Raw genomic sequence first — 9,788 nt, 5'->3', positions numbered from 1 at the left:
GAGACTCCCACCAATGTCAAATCCTGGATGGTAGTTGGTGCTGTACAAGCTGTTAGGTTTTTCACATAGGGCCAGAAGTTTGGATAGCTTTTTTTGTCATTAATAAATTAAATCAACCATTTGAAAACTGCATTTTGCATCTACACGGGTTGCCTTTGACATTAAAATTGTTTTGATAATCTAAAGATCTTAAGTGCCATAAAATTTCAAAAGCAGAAAAAATTCTTATTGATAATATATTTTTCCACAGCAATGCACACACATGGTTGGATATATTTGAAATCATTGACTGTTTAAAATGAAAATACACAATAAAAATAAAACTATGAATTAAGCCATCTAAGTAAAATTCTTTGAAAAATACATTTTCAGCACAAACCATACAGAGAACTTGATGTTTTGGGAAAAAGGTCTTTGTCAGGTTGGTTGAGATATTAATCATGTGTCACACTAAACCAAGGTTTTCTAATGTATGAAAAAGTGCTTTTTTATCTGACACTAAGATTTGAGTGTAAACATTGTATCAACGAGCCTCACACAAACTCAACTGATCAAAGTTACTGCTATATACTTACCAATGCTGGTATTTATTCCAGTCTTCTTTCCATAATGACGACATACTGGACAATTGATGAGTAACATTCACACAGTTAAGCCTACTTTTTTTTTTTTTTATAAGGACACAGTTGTTTTCAGTTTGTTGTCTGATATTGAAGGTGCTTTGGTTGCCATAGCTTGCATAGTATGTGAATGAGTAACCTTACATCCTCATGGAAAAGATGAGAAGACATTTAAATTTTTCAAAAGGTGTTTGACTATGCTAAATAATTAACCAAAAGGTGTCAGCCTACCAGTAAAAAGTTTTTTAAAAGATATTTTATGTTCATACTTACCTAAACTTATCCGTGGATCACACAACAGGATGATTAGCCCGTTTATTGCCCCGATTTTTCCCGTCCTACATGCCCAGGTTATCGGGATGGCTCTTAATAGAATTTTATGAGATATTCCTGCCGTGTGTTGTGTGTTAAGCGTAATCTAGTCTGTATGCAAGGATGTCGGGACCGCTGCGACCTCAAATCAGGGATATTCTACATGTTGAATTGTTTTGGCCCAATATCCGCATGTGGGGTGTTCCCCCATATACTGTGGGGTCTTGCAGGTTTTGAAAATTTGCAGACAACTTTAAAATCTTGGTAAGTGAATGAGGCATTAGTCAATAAAACGTGATTCTGAATGTAGAACTTCTAAACAAGGAAATATGTGTTTAAATTAAATTGTCCCAATCATCCCTAAGAGGTTTAATTTTAACCTATGACATAGTTTTGCTTAAAATGGCTTGTCTTTATATTGAGGAAGAAGACTTGTAGTTAATATTGTCCATTTATAATTCAAAATGGATATTTACATGAACTGTATGAAATACATTGCTTTCTCACTGTTTCCTTTAGCTTCAATTAGGATTAAAGGAGGAGATCTGTTCCAATAAGTGGATATGGGTGTTCCTGTATTTCCAGCAAAAACAAAAACACGAAAAAAAAAACGTTAAGTTACACATGATAAAACTGCAGTATGAAAGGACTTCAAATCAAAGCTACAATAATTGTTTCACAGATTATATGTAAACAAAAACACAGTTTACTTGTTATTCATCAAGTCAGTAAAGTATATTAAGGGGTAAATGATAAAAGGACTGCATTTATATAGAATTTTTCTAGCCTAAAGAACAACTAAAAGCTATTTTACACTATGAGCCCCCTTCACTCTCACAAACACCTTCAGACAAGAGGATCAACGTTCTGCCTCAGGACACTCACATGTGGAAGGGAGAAGTTGGATTTAAACCGACATCCTAAATGACAGAAGACTACTCCTTACTATTACTTTATCCTATTATTAAATATATGTCCTCAGAGTGGACACATGGCCCCTGAGGAAGCAACACGCATGCAGGTAAAGAGGAAGTAGACACAGTAGTAAATAAAAACAGATGAGATAAAGTATGAAAACAGCAGGAGATCACTGTTTAAAGTTGTGAAACCAGAATAGCTCCTATCCCAGAGGACATTCTCTGTGAGGTACTCAAGTGTTTTTGTTAATACAGTTTGAGATTATAAACTTGAAATTAGTTACTCCACGAAGGTCTTGTGTAAAAAAAATAAAACACAGACTAGATTTGTCCAAGAGTATTGTACGTGTATGATGTGCCGGTGGATCTGTGGTGCCGTGGGCATGCTTCCTTGGGAATCTTGTTAGAGTGCACAGCATCATGGGCTATCCGAGTTATAAGGAACTTGTTTATAAGTGCAGTAGCAGCAATTAATGCCACTGTATGTTGGAGGCAGTGTTGCCAGAACTTGCGAGAAAAACAAGCGATCAGGGAAAAAGCTATGCCCAAATCAACCACTTCATTTTCAAAAGCATGCCCAGAAAAGCCACAGCTTGCAGAATTTGCAAGTGCCTTTAGAGAAAAACAAGCTCAAAGTCACTTACAATAAGCAGGCTTGCCAACATTGGTTGGAGGGCCGAACTAAAATTAACTTGTCATGGTTTTGTTTACCGATGAACTCAGGACGCACACACGGGACTAAAAGTTTGAGTCTTTATTGAAGGAAGTATGCTGGGTGGTGAGTGATGAAGACCGGAGGTTCAGGACTGCAGAAGGTCAGGGATGAATGTGATGGCAGGAGCTGACGGCCCGGCGTGAAAGAGAGTCACGACTTTCCAGGCAGCCGGGAATGCTCAGTTCTGCTCGGCTAGCAGCCCCAGTAGCCACAACAGGTTAGCAGTTCGTTTGCAGACACCAGGGCACAGAGCTGAGCTTCTCCAGGGCGGCTAGTCAGGTTAGCAGAACTTGAGAGACACCAGGACACAGAGCTGAGCTTCTCCAGGGCGGCTAGTCAGGTTAGCAGAACTTAGGAGACACCAGAGCACAGAGCAGAACTTCTCCAGGGACAAACAGCAAAGTAAGAGTCTAAAGAAAACTGGCAGGACTAACCTTAAACAAGAAAAACAATTCTTCTGAGGCAAAAACAGGGACTGGCATGGAGAGGTGTGGATTGATGACGGCCCAGTGCTGAACTGAAGGCAGAGGCAGGTTTAAATAGAGCACTTCACAGGTGGAACAAGGGTCTGGCTAATTGACTGGTAAATGATATCAGGTGTGACTGACTGCTGAGGAGGTGAAGTGAAAAATGACAGAAAATAACTGATGACTGAAAACTAACAATAAATAAAGTCAAACCTAACCCAAAAGAGATGGAAAAATGAAAATAACAGAAAAACAAAGCCAAACCAAAACTCAACCATGACAGAACTTAATTCTGTAATGATCAGAGGCAGCGGACCCAGAATTCAGCCAGACCAGCAGAGGTTTCCTTAAAAAGAAGGCTCTTTAATAACAAAAATCAAAAACAGGAACAAAATCCAAAAAGACTGTTTCACCAAAGACAAAAGAGAAACAAACAGTCCATTTGGCAGGTAAAGGCTGGAACAGAATGGCTCAGATCTCTGGAGGGAAACGGGGTCAAAATCCAAAAACTAATCAAAAACAGAATACTGAACTGGATAAGACTCACCCATAACCTGAACAGACTCAACAAGACGACCTGGCACTGAAGCCTGGTCTCAACAGTTTTTATGAAGGTGGAAGCAGGTGTAACCGGTGAGAGGTGATTGAAGCAGTAAACAAGCTAAACAAGAATCTAAACAAGATAGACCAAAACAAAACCTGAGGCAAGAGAGAGGCCTAACTGATTAAATAACCAAACTAAAACCTAAACCAAAACAGAACATTACAGAGCCCCCCCTCCCCCTCAAGGACAGATTCTAGACGTCCTTCAACAAGTACGAGAGTCCAAAACAGAACAAAAGTCAGACCGGGCGGGAGGAGGGGGTTCCAGAATGGAGGGCCAGAGTCCAAATATGACAAGGCTTAAGAAAAACAAACCAAACAAGAGTCTGGTGGGCGTCCCGGAGGACGGCCCCGGCAAATCAGGCAGTCTGGCGAGCGTCCAGGAGGACGACCCCGGAGGGACAAAGTCCAATGCGGGTATCGCGGCGGGCGACACCGGCGGAGCGAGACCCTTGGAGGCCGGCGGCGGACCAGGACCCTCGGAGGCCGACGCCTGGAGAGGGAGAGAGCAGAACCTGGTGCCGGACTACAGGCTACAGGAGGCGACGGACTACAGGCGACTGCAAAGGGGGCCTGGCTGCAGGCGACTGGAAAGGGGGCCTGGCTGCAGGCTGTGGATGAGGCCTGGCTGCAGGCTGTTGTAAGTACCAGTCCTTTAGAGACAAAAAGTCTCAGAATAATTCTCTGGACAGTCTCTGGGAGTGACAGCCAGTACAGAAACTCCGAGAACTGGCTGTCAGGTTGAGGGAGTGGAGGTGGGCGCCTCTGGCCATGTGGAACACAATGTAGTACAATTGTGCGGGAAGCTCAATAAAAGCATGGAGTGAAACTACAAACAGAAACAGAAATAAAATGTGCATCAGCTCTAAATGCACAGAACAAACTTCCAGCATTAGAAAACATAAATTAGAATTAACCCCAGCTGTTGCTAAGAAAACAGTTGCGCCAGTAATTACTACCATGCAAGAAAAATTATTGGGACATGGCTAATTCCTGGAAAAACACAGTCTCTAAATAAATTCTAATAAAACATATAGTGCCAACCGAACACAGATTGAATTTACAGCCATTGCTTTCGGGGGTGTTGGAATAGATTTACAACACAGGAGGCGAAGTTTGTACGGTAATACACAGGCTTTCTCTCTGCAAATATCACTTCCTTACTACCGCCACCTCTGATACCCACAATGCAATGCTTCCTCAAGATTCACCTTCAAAATAAAATACAGATAAACCGATACTGTAAAAGTTCTTCTTCTCAAACCAAATTATTAAGACACACCTCCAACTTTTAACCTTGGGCAGAACACTTCCCGCCTGGCATTACCGATGCCACTACTTTTCATCAGTCACTTCCGTCTCTAAGAGCATAACAACATCTGAGATGGGATGTAAATAAGTCTTGGAGACGCCCTTAGATGATGTTCTCACTTTCACCTTTCTGATTTTTCCATCACTGCTTGGAAAAGTGGTTGTGATGATGGCCATTGTCCATTCGTTTATGTGTGCTTGATTTTGCTTCAACAACACAATGTCGCCTGGCTGAAGCTCACGGTGCGATCTATGCCACTTGCGTCTTGATTGGAGGGTGTTGAGATATTCGTTCCTCCAGCGACTCTAAAACACATTGGCGAGTGCCTGCACTTGCTTCCACTGGCTTTTGAACAAGTCTTTTCCACAAAAATCTCCTGGTGGAGAAAGAATGTGCTGCTTCTGGGTCAATATCATTTCAGGACCTAGTAGGAATGGTGAGGAAGGATTCGTTGTGATTGGAACCAAGGGTCTTGCATTGACTATAGATCAGGGGTCGGGAACCTTTTTGACTCAGAGAGCCATGAAAGCAAAAAATCTGGAAATTCATTTCAGTGAGAGCCAATAGGGTAGTTCACGCGTGACGTCACGTCACGACGTCCGCGCTACTTCCGGGTCCCGCTTGTAGGCAAACACAGGACTGTTCTCGCATTCTATCATTACAAAATGGGTGAATTAGAGCGTGCTTTTAGTTAGTTTATTTTCGAAATGTAAACAGTGCCTACGACTTGTTGTGCTCCCGGTTGCACACAGAGGCATTCCAATTCGTTGGATGTACGTTTCTTTCGTTTACCGAAGGACAAAGAAAGACAAAAGAAATGGATATTCAATGAAGAAGGACCCAGGCACACGATCCCAGTCGATTCTTTTCGAAATGAATGACCAGTTCAGTATCATTTTTAAGCATGATCTATATTTCCAACATAAGAAAAACAAAGGAACACAAACAGATAATTGTTAGGCTAATATCAAAATTTAACAATGTATTAACTATTTACAAAAGTACAATATTTATTTAACATTAGTTTAAAACTGAACAGATAGTGTGAAAATTTCTGTAACTGGTATAAACATAGGTTTTACAAGTGAAATTAAGAAATCATACAAACATGTTTATTTGAAAATGTAAAATAAATCAAATAATAAGTGCTGCACAGTACAAATGCAAAGCTATGAAAGAAAAGGTGTACTACTACGGTAATGTTTCATGTTTAGGCTCCTAGGCTTCACAAGTAAAAGTTGATGATGTGTCTGGACATCCCAAGCAAGCATGGTGAAACCACCTCGCGCACACATCACAGGATATCTGCAGAGCACAAAAGTTTAGATTCACAGTAATATTTCATGTGTCATGTTGACAGCATATATCAAGTTTGAAGTACAATTTTTCACATAATATTTTCAAATTTTAACACGTAAAAGTTTATAAATATCATTCTTGGGACATATATGGCAGATTAAGAGTATTTAATAATCTCAAATTCTATTCTAATTATAGTATTAATGGATACAGATTTCAAATGCAATTAAAATGACAGTGTCATTCTTAAGTTGCTATTATACCCCTACACTGTAGGATACCTTTGTTTTGCTCTTCCACCAGGGTCGCTATTCTTATTTGTAAATCTAAAACTTTTTTGAATTGATATGTAATAACGGGTGAATCACTAGAACTGAGTCATCCGTTTACTGTTTTATTCAAGCAAAAGAGATTCAATAAATGCACAACATCACAGTCTATTTAAGTGCTTACTATGATACACCTTCAGGTCTTGTACATCTATAATGCTTGAACACAGACAAACATTGTTCTGTGCCAAGTCAAAAAATGCTTTGTGGCTCAACATATCCAAAAATATTTCAGAATCATCTGCCTTCTGTCCATTAACTCTAAATATATGTTGTTGTATTAAAACAAACATAGAATTTGATGTTTGTGTTTTGTGCCATCTGACATAAGGTCAGTCTCACTAACTGACAATCCCAAAGAATGTCTTAATGTGTGGTTCAGTCCCAAATGTGGGCTCAAATTGCCAGTAAAGCTTTGTGGAACTCCTTAGCCAGCACAGTCTGTAGACCATGAGCTACACATAGCGGTTTTCTTGTGCCTCTGATATCTTATTTAAATGTTTATTAATCGTATGTGTAATAGATTTTTTCATTGTAAATATTGATCCTAAAGTGTCAACATTTTCTAAAACACTATATTTGTAACTGTTTACCCAAATAATGGTCTTATTATCTTGGGAGTCATCCACCTCTTCATGTCCACAGATGCAGCAGATAGATGTCAAGTCATCTGTAAGGGTGAAAATGTTTAGAAAATAATTGACCACTTTGTGAACATTGGTACAGTCAAGACTGAAGTTGGGTATGTACTGAAGTCAATACACTGAGGTACAAATGTGTGCTTTTGTACACATTTGTAAAATTTTGTACAAATGTGTACAATACTCTTCAGCATTTCTTCCTGTTTGCTAAAATTAAACCTGTAGAGACTCAGACTGTTATAGCCTGATTTCAGAGTCTCGGATGGACTGGCGCTGGACACTGCAATCACTTTAGAGATCAGTTCTTTGGAATTCTTTACAAACGCAGCCATGTCAAGCTCCTCCATGCTGCTCTCCACGCTTGACAACAGCTTTCTGTTGGCCTCCATGCTATCGCCATAGCAACGCATCAGCATATGGGTGTGGTTAAACTGTAAAGCACAGATTTTTTTTTTATATTTCTTATAAAAGCTACTTTTGTTAATCACCTGAGGCCTCCAAGAGAATGACTGCAATCTGCCAACGTAGTATTTCCACATCCTTGGGTCCAGCAGGAAAAACAGGCTGTTGTCCCATCAGAACTTTTTCAACAAAGTGAAATACAAGCAACAAACACATAATGCAAGACATATCTCAGGATGATATAAGAGTAAATTTTTTAATACCTTTATGGCAAACACTCCACAGGAATTTGAGTCAGGTTGCAGGGGATGTGGAAGTGTGGTGCATTCCCATCTTGACACATTCATTCCCTGATTCCTCATAAAAGCTCTAAAGACATCAAGGTATTAGCACTTAGCTACTTTAAAAAAATGCTTTACTCCTGTTAAGTTCATGAAAAAGGGTGTGCTCACTTTGACATAAGTTTTTAAAAGAAAATTATTTGATATTGCGTTCCTTTCCAACTTCCCACAAAGATAAGCATACATCATAGACATTTACTTGTGAATGGGATTTTGGCAATTAGAAAAATGTATTGTTATTGGCTTATATGATATTGAGTCACTGATATAAAATTAAGAAAATATAACAATTACGTCTTTCTCAACAAAAAACAGAAGAAGAATATAGTTTTCTTATAAAAATAAAATATAACGCATACCTTGATATAACTTGGCATTTCCTCAACTTCTGACTACCTTCCCCAAGCGAGTCCAGAAGAAGAGATTTTCTCTGTTTTGGATATATAATCTTGAAAGACAACAGCAGATATGATTAGTTTAACAGCCTTGTACTGCTGTAAAGTAACATGAATGTATGGTACTTGAATTGAAAAATTCAACACATATGATGTGGAGTCACATGTATTGAAAATTTAATCAAAGTTTCAATACACTTTAGATTGTATATTTAAACTTAGATTAAAAAGATAAATTTTTATAAACTTAGATTAAAGCAAAGGGATTGGAGATGAAATGCATATTCAATGGTATGTAAACACTTACAACAGCAAACCAGTGATGGTTGTCATTAACAATGCCGTATAAAGTTTTGAAGTCTGTGGGATCCCACTGAAGGAATAGAAGTATTGATATCAGAATCTTGCCACCTTTCAAGGCTGCTGTCAGACATTTAAAACTACAAACCTTGAAGCGTGGAAATTTCTTATGCCACACATCAGTCATGGCAAAAGAGTCAATACACATGACTTTCTCGGCAGAGGATGTATTAAGTTTTTTCTCCAAAAGCTTCATGTAGGCATTGATCACCTGGATGAATGGATTGTTGCTTGTTAACCAGCTGAATAATTTGATTGTCATAATATCCATCCAGTGAAGTAAGATTTCATAGGGGGGTAGCTAGGACAATTATGTCTTACCTCGCTCTCCAGTTCCCTTCCTGGTGCTGTTCGACATATGTCCGAGTAAAATAATTTATAAGGACCTATTTTGGACAGAATTATACCTGCTGTAGTGCCATCCCAGGCTTTCCGAATATCTAAAATAAGACATGAAAGAATTATACTTTTACATCTGAAAGTCTTCTGATAAACATGCACATATTAGTTTCTTAAAAATGTGTACAAAAGCATACATTGTTCTACTTTCGCACAGCCAGATAGTGTTTTCACACCAGGATCCATAGCTGCTTCCATAAATTCAGAGGCAGAGTAAGGATCCACAACAGGTGGAATGGTGGAGGCAGGATCTTCTGCAGGCTGGGTGGTGACGTCTGGATCCACAACAGGTGGAATGTTGGTGATGTCCTGTTTTTCTGTTTTTTTAAAGTTATGTAGAATTTTGGGTTCTGATTCCAGGAATATTTTCAGTTGGTCTGTGCTGATTTTTGGCAAAAAAGCTGTTTTTGATTGGAGGTCTGCACTTTTGTTGTTTATTTTTACTATTGTATAAGGACCGGTCCAGTTTTGTTCCAACTTCCCACCCTTTCGCTGTTGGCTCCTTACATTTTTTCGTAAGACTCTGTCTCCAACCTTGAATAGTCCTGATGTGTCTGTTGCTGTTGACTTGTATTTGTTTTGAACTGTTTTGATGTTATGGTGTACTAATTTGAAGATTTCGTCCCTTTTTTGGATGGACTCCAACACAGACTCCTCATCTAGACTCTCTTCAATT

The 9,788-nt window shown here is 39.1% G+C and overlaps 2 long non-coding RNA genes across 2 annotated transcripts; both read right to left on the bottom strand.

The window, feature by feature from the left end:
• Positions 1–6,167: 6,167 nt before the first annotated feature.
• LOC118561083 lies at positions 6,168–7,795 on the bottom strand. Its single transcript, XR_004929757.1, has 3 exons — positions 7,704–7,795; positions 7,168–7,244; positions 6,168–6,251 (listed from the first exon to the last, which is right to left on the bottom strand). It is a non-coding gene; the product is annotated as an uncharacterized LOC118561083 (long non-coding RNA).
• Positions 7,796–8,327: 532 nt separating this feature from the next.
• On the bottom strand, positions 8,328–9,215 carry LOC118561081. The gene is made up of 4 exons (XR_004929756.1): positions 9,035–9,215; positions 8,802–8,924; positions 8,661–8,726; positions 8,328–8,406 (listed from the first exon to the last, which is right to left on the bottom strand). It is a non-coding gene; the product is annotated as an uncharacterized LOC118561081 (long non-coding RNA).
• Between the last annotated feature and the right edge of the window lie 573 nt (positions 9,216–9,788).

Source organism: Fundulus heteroclitus, unplaced genomic scaffold (genome assembly GCF_011125445.2).
Source record: "Fundulus heteroclitus isolate FHET01 unplaced genomic scaffold, MU-UCD_Fhet_4.1 scaffold_557, whole genome shotgun sequence".
Taxonomy (NCBI): domain Eukaryota; kingdom Metazoa; phylum Chordata; class Actinopteri; order Cyprinodontiformes; family Fundulidae; genus Fundulus; species Fundulus heteroclitus.
Note: the sequence above shows the minus strand (reverse complement) of the source record. Positions and strands in the feature narration are given on the sequence as shown.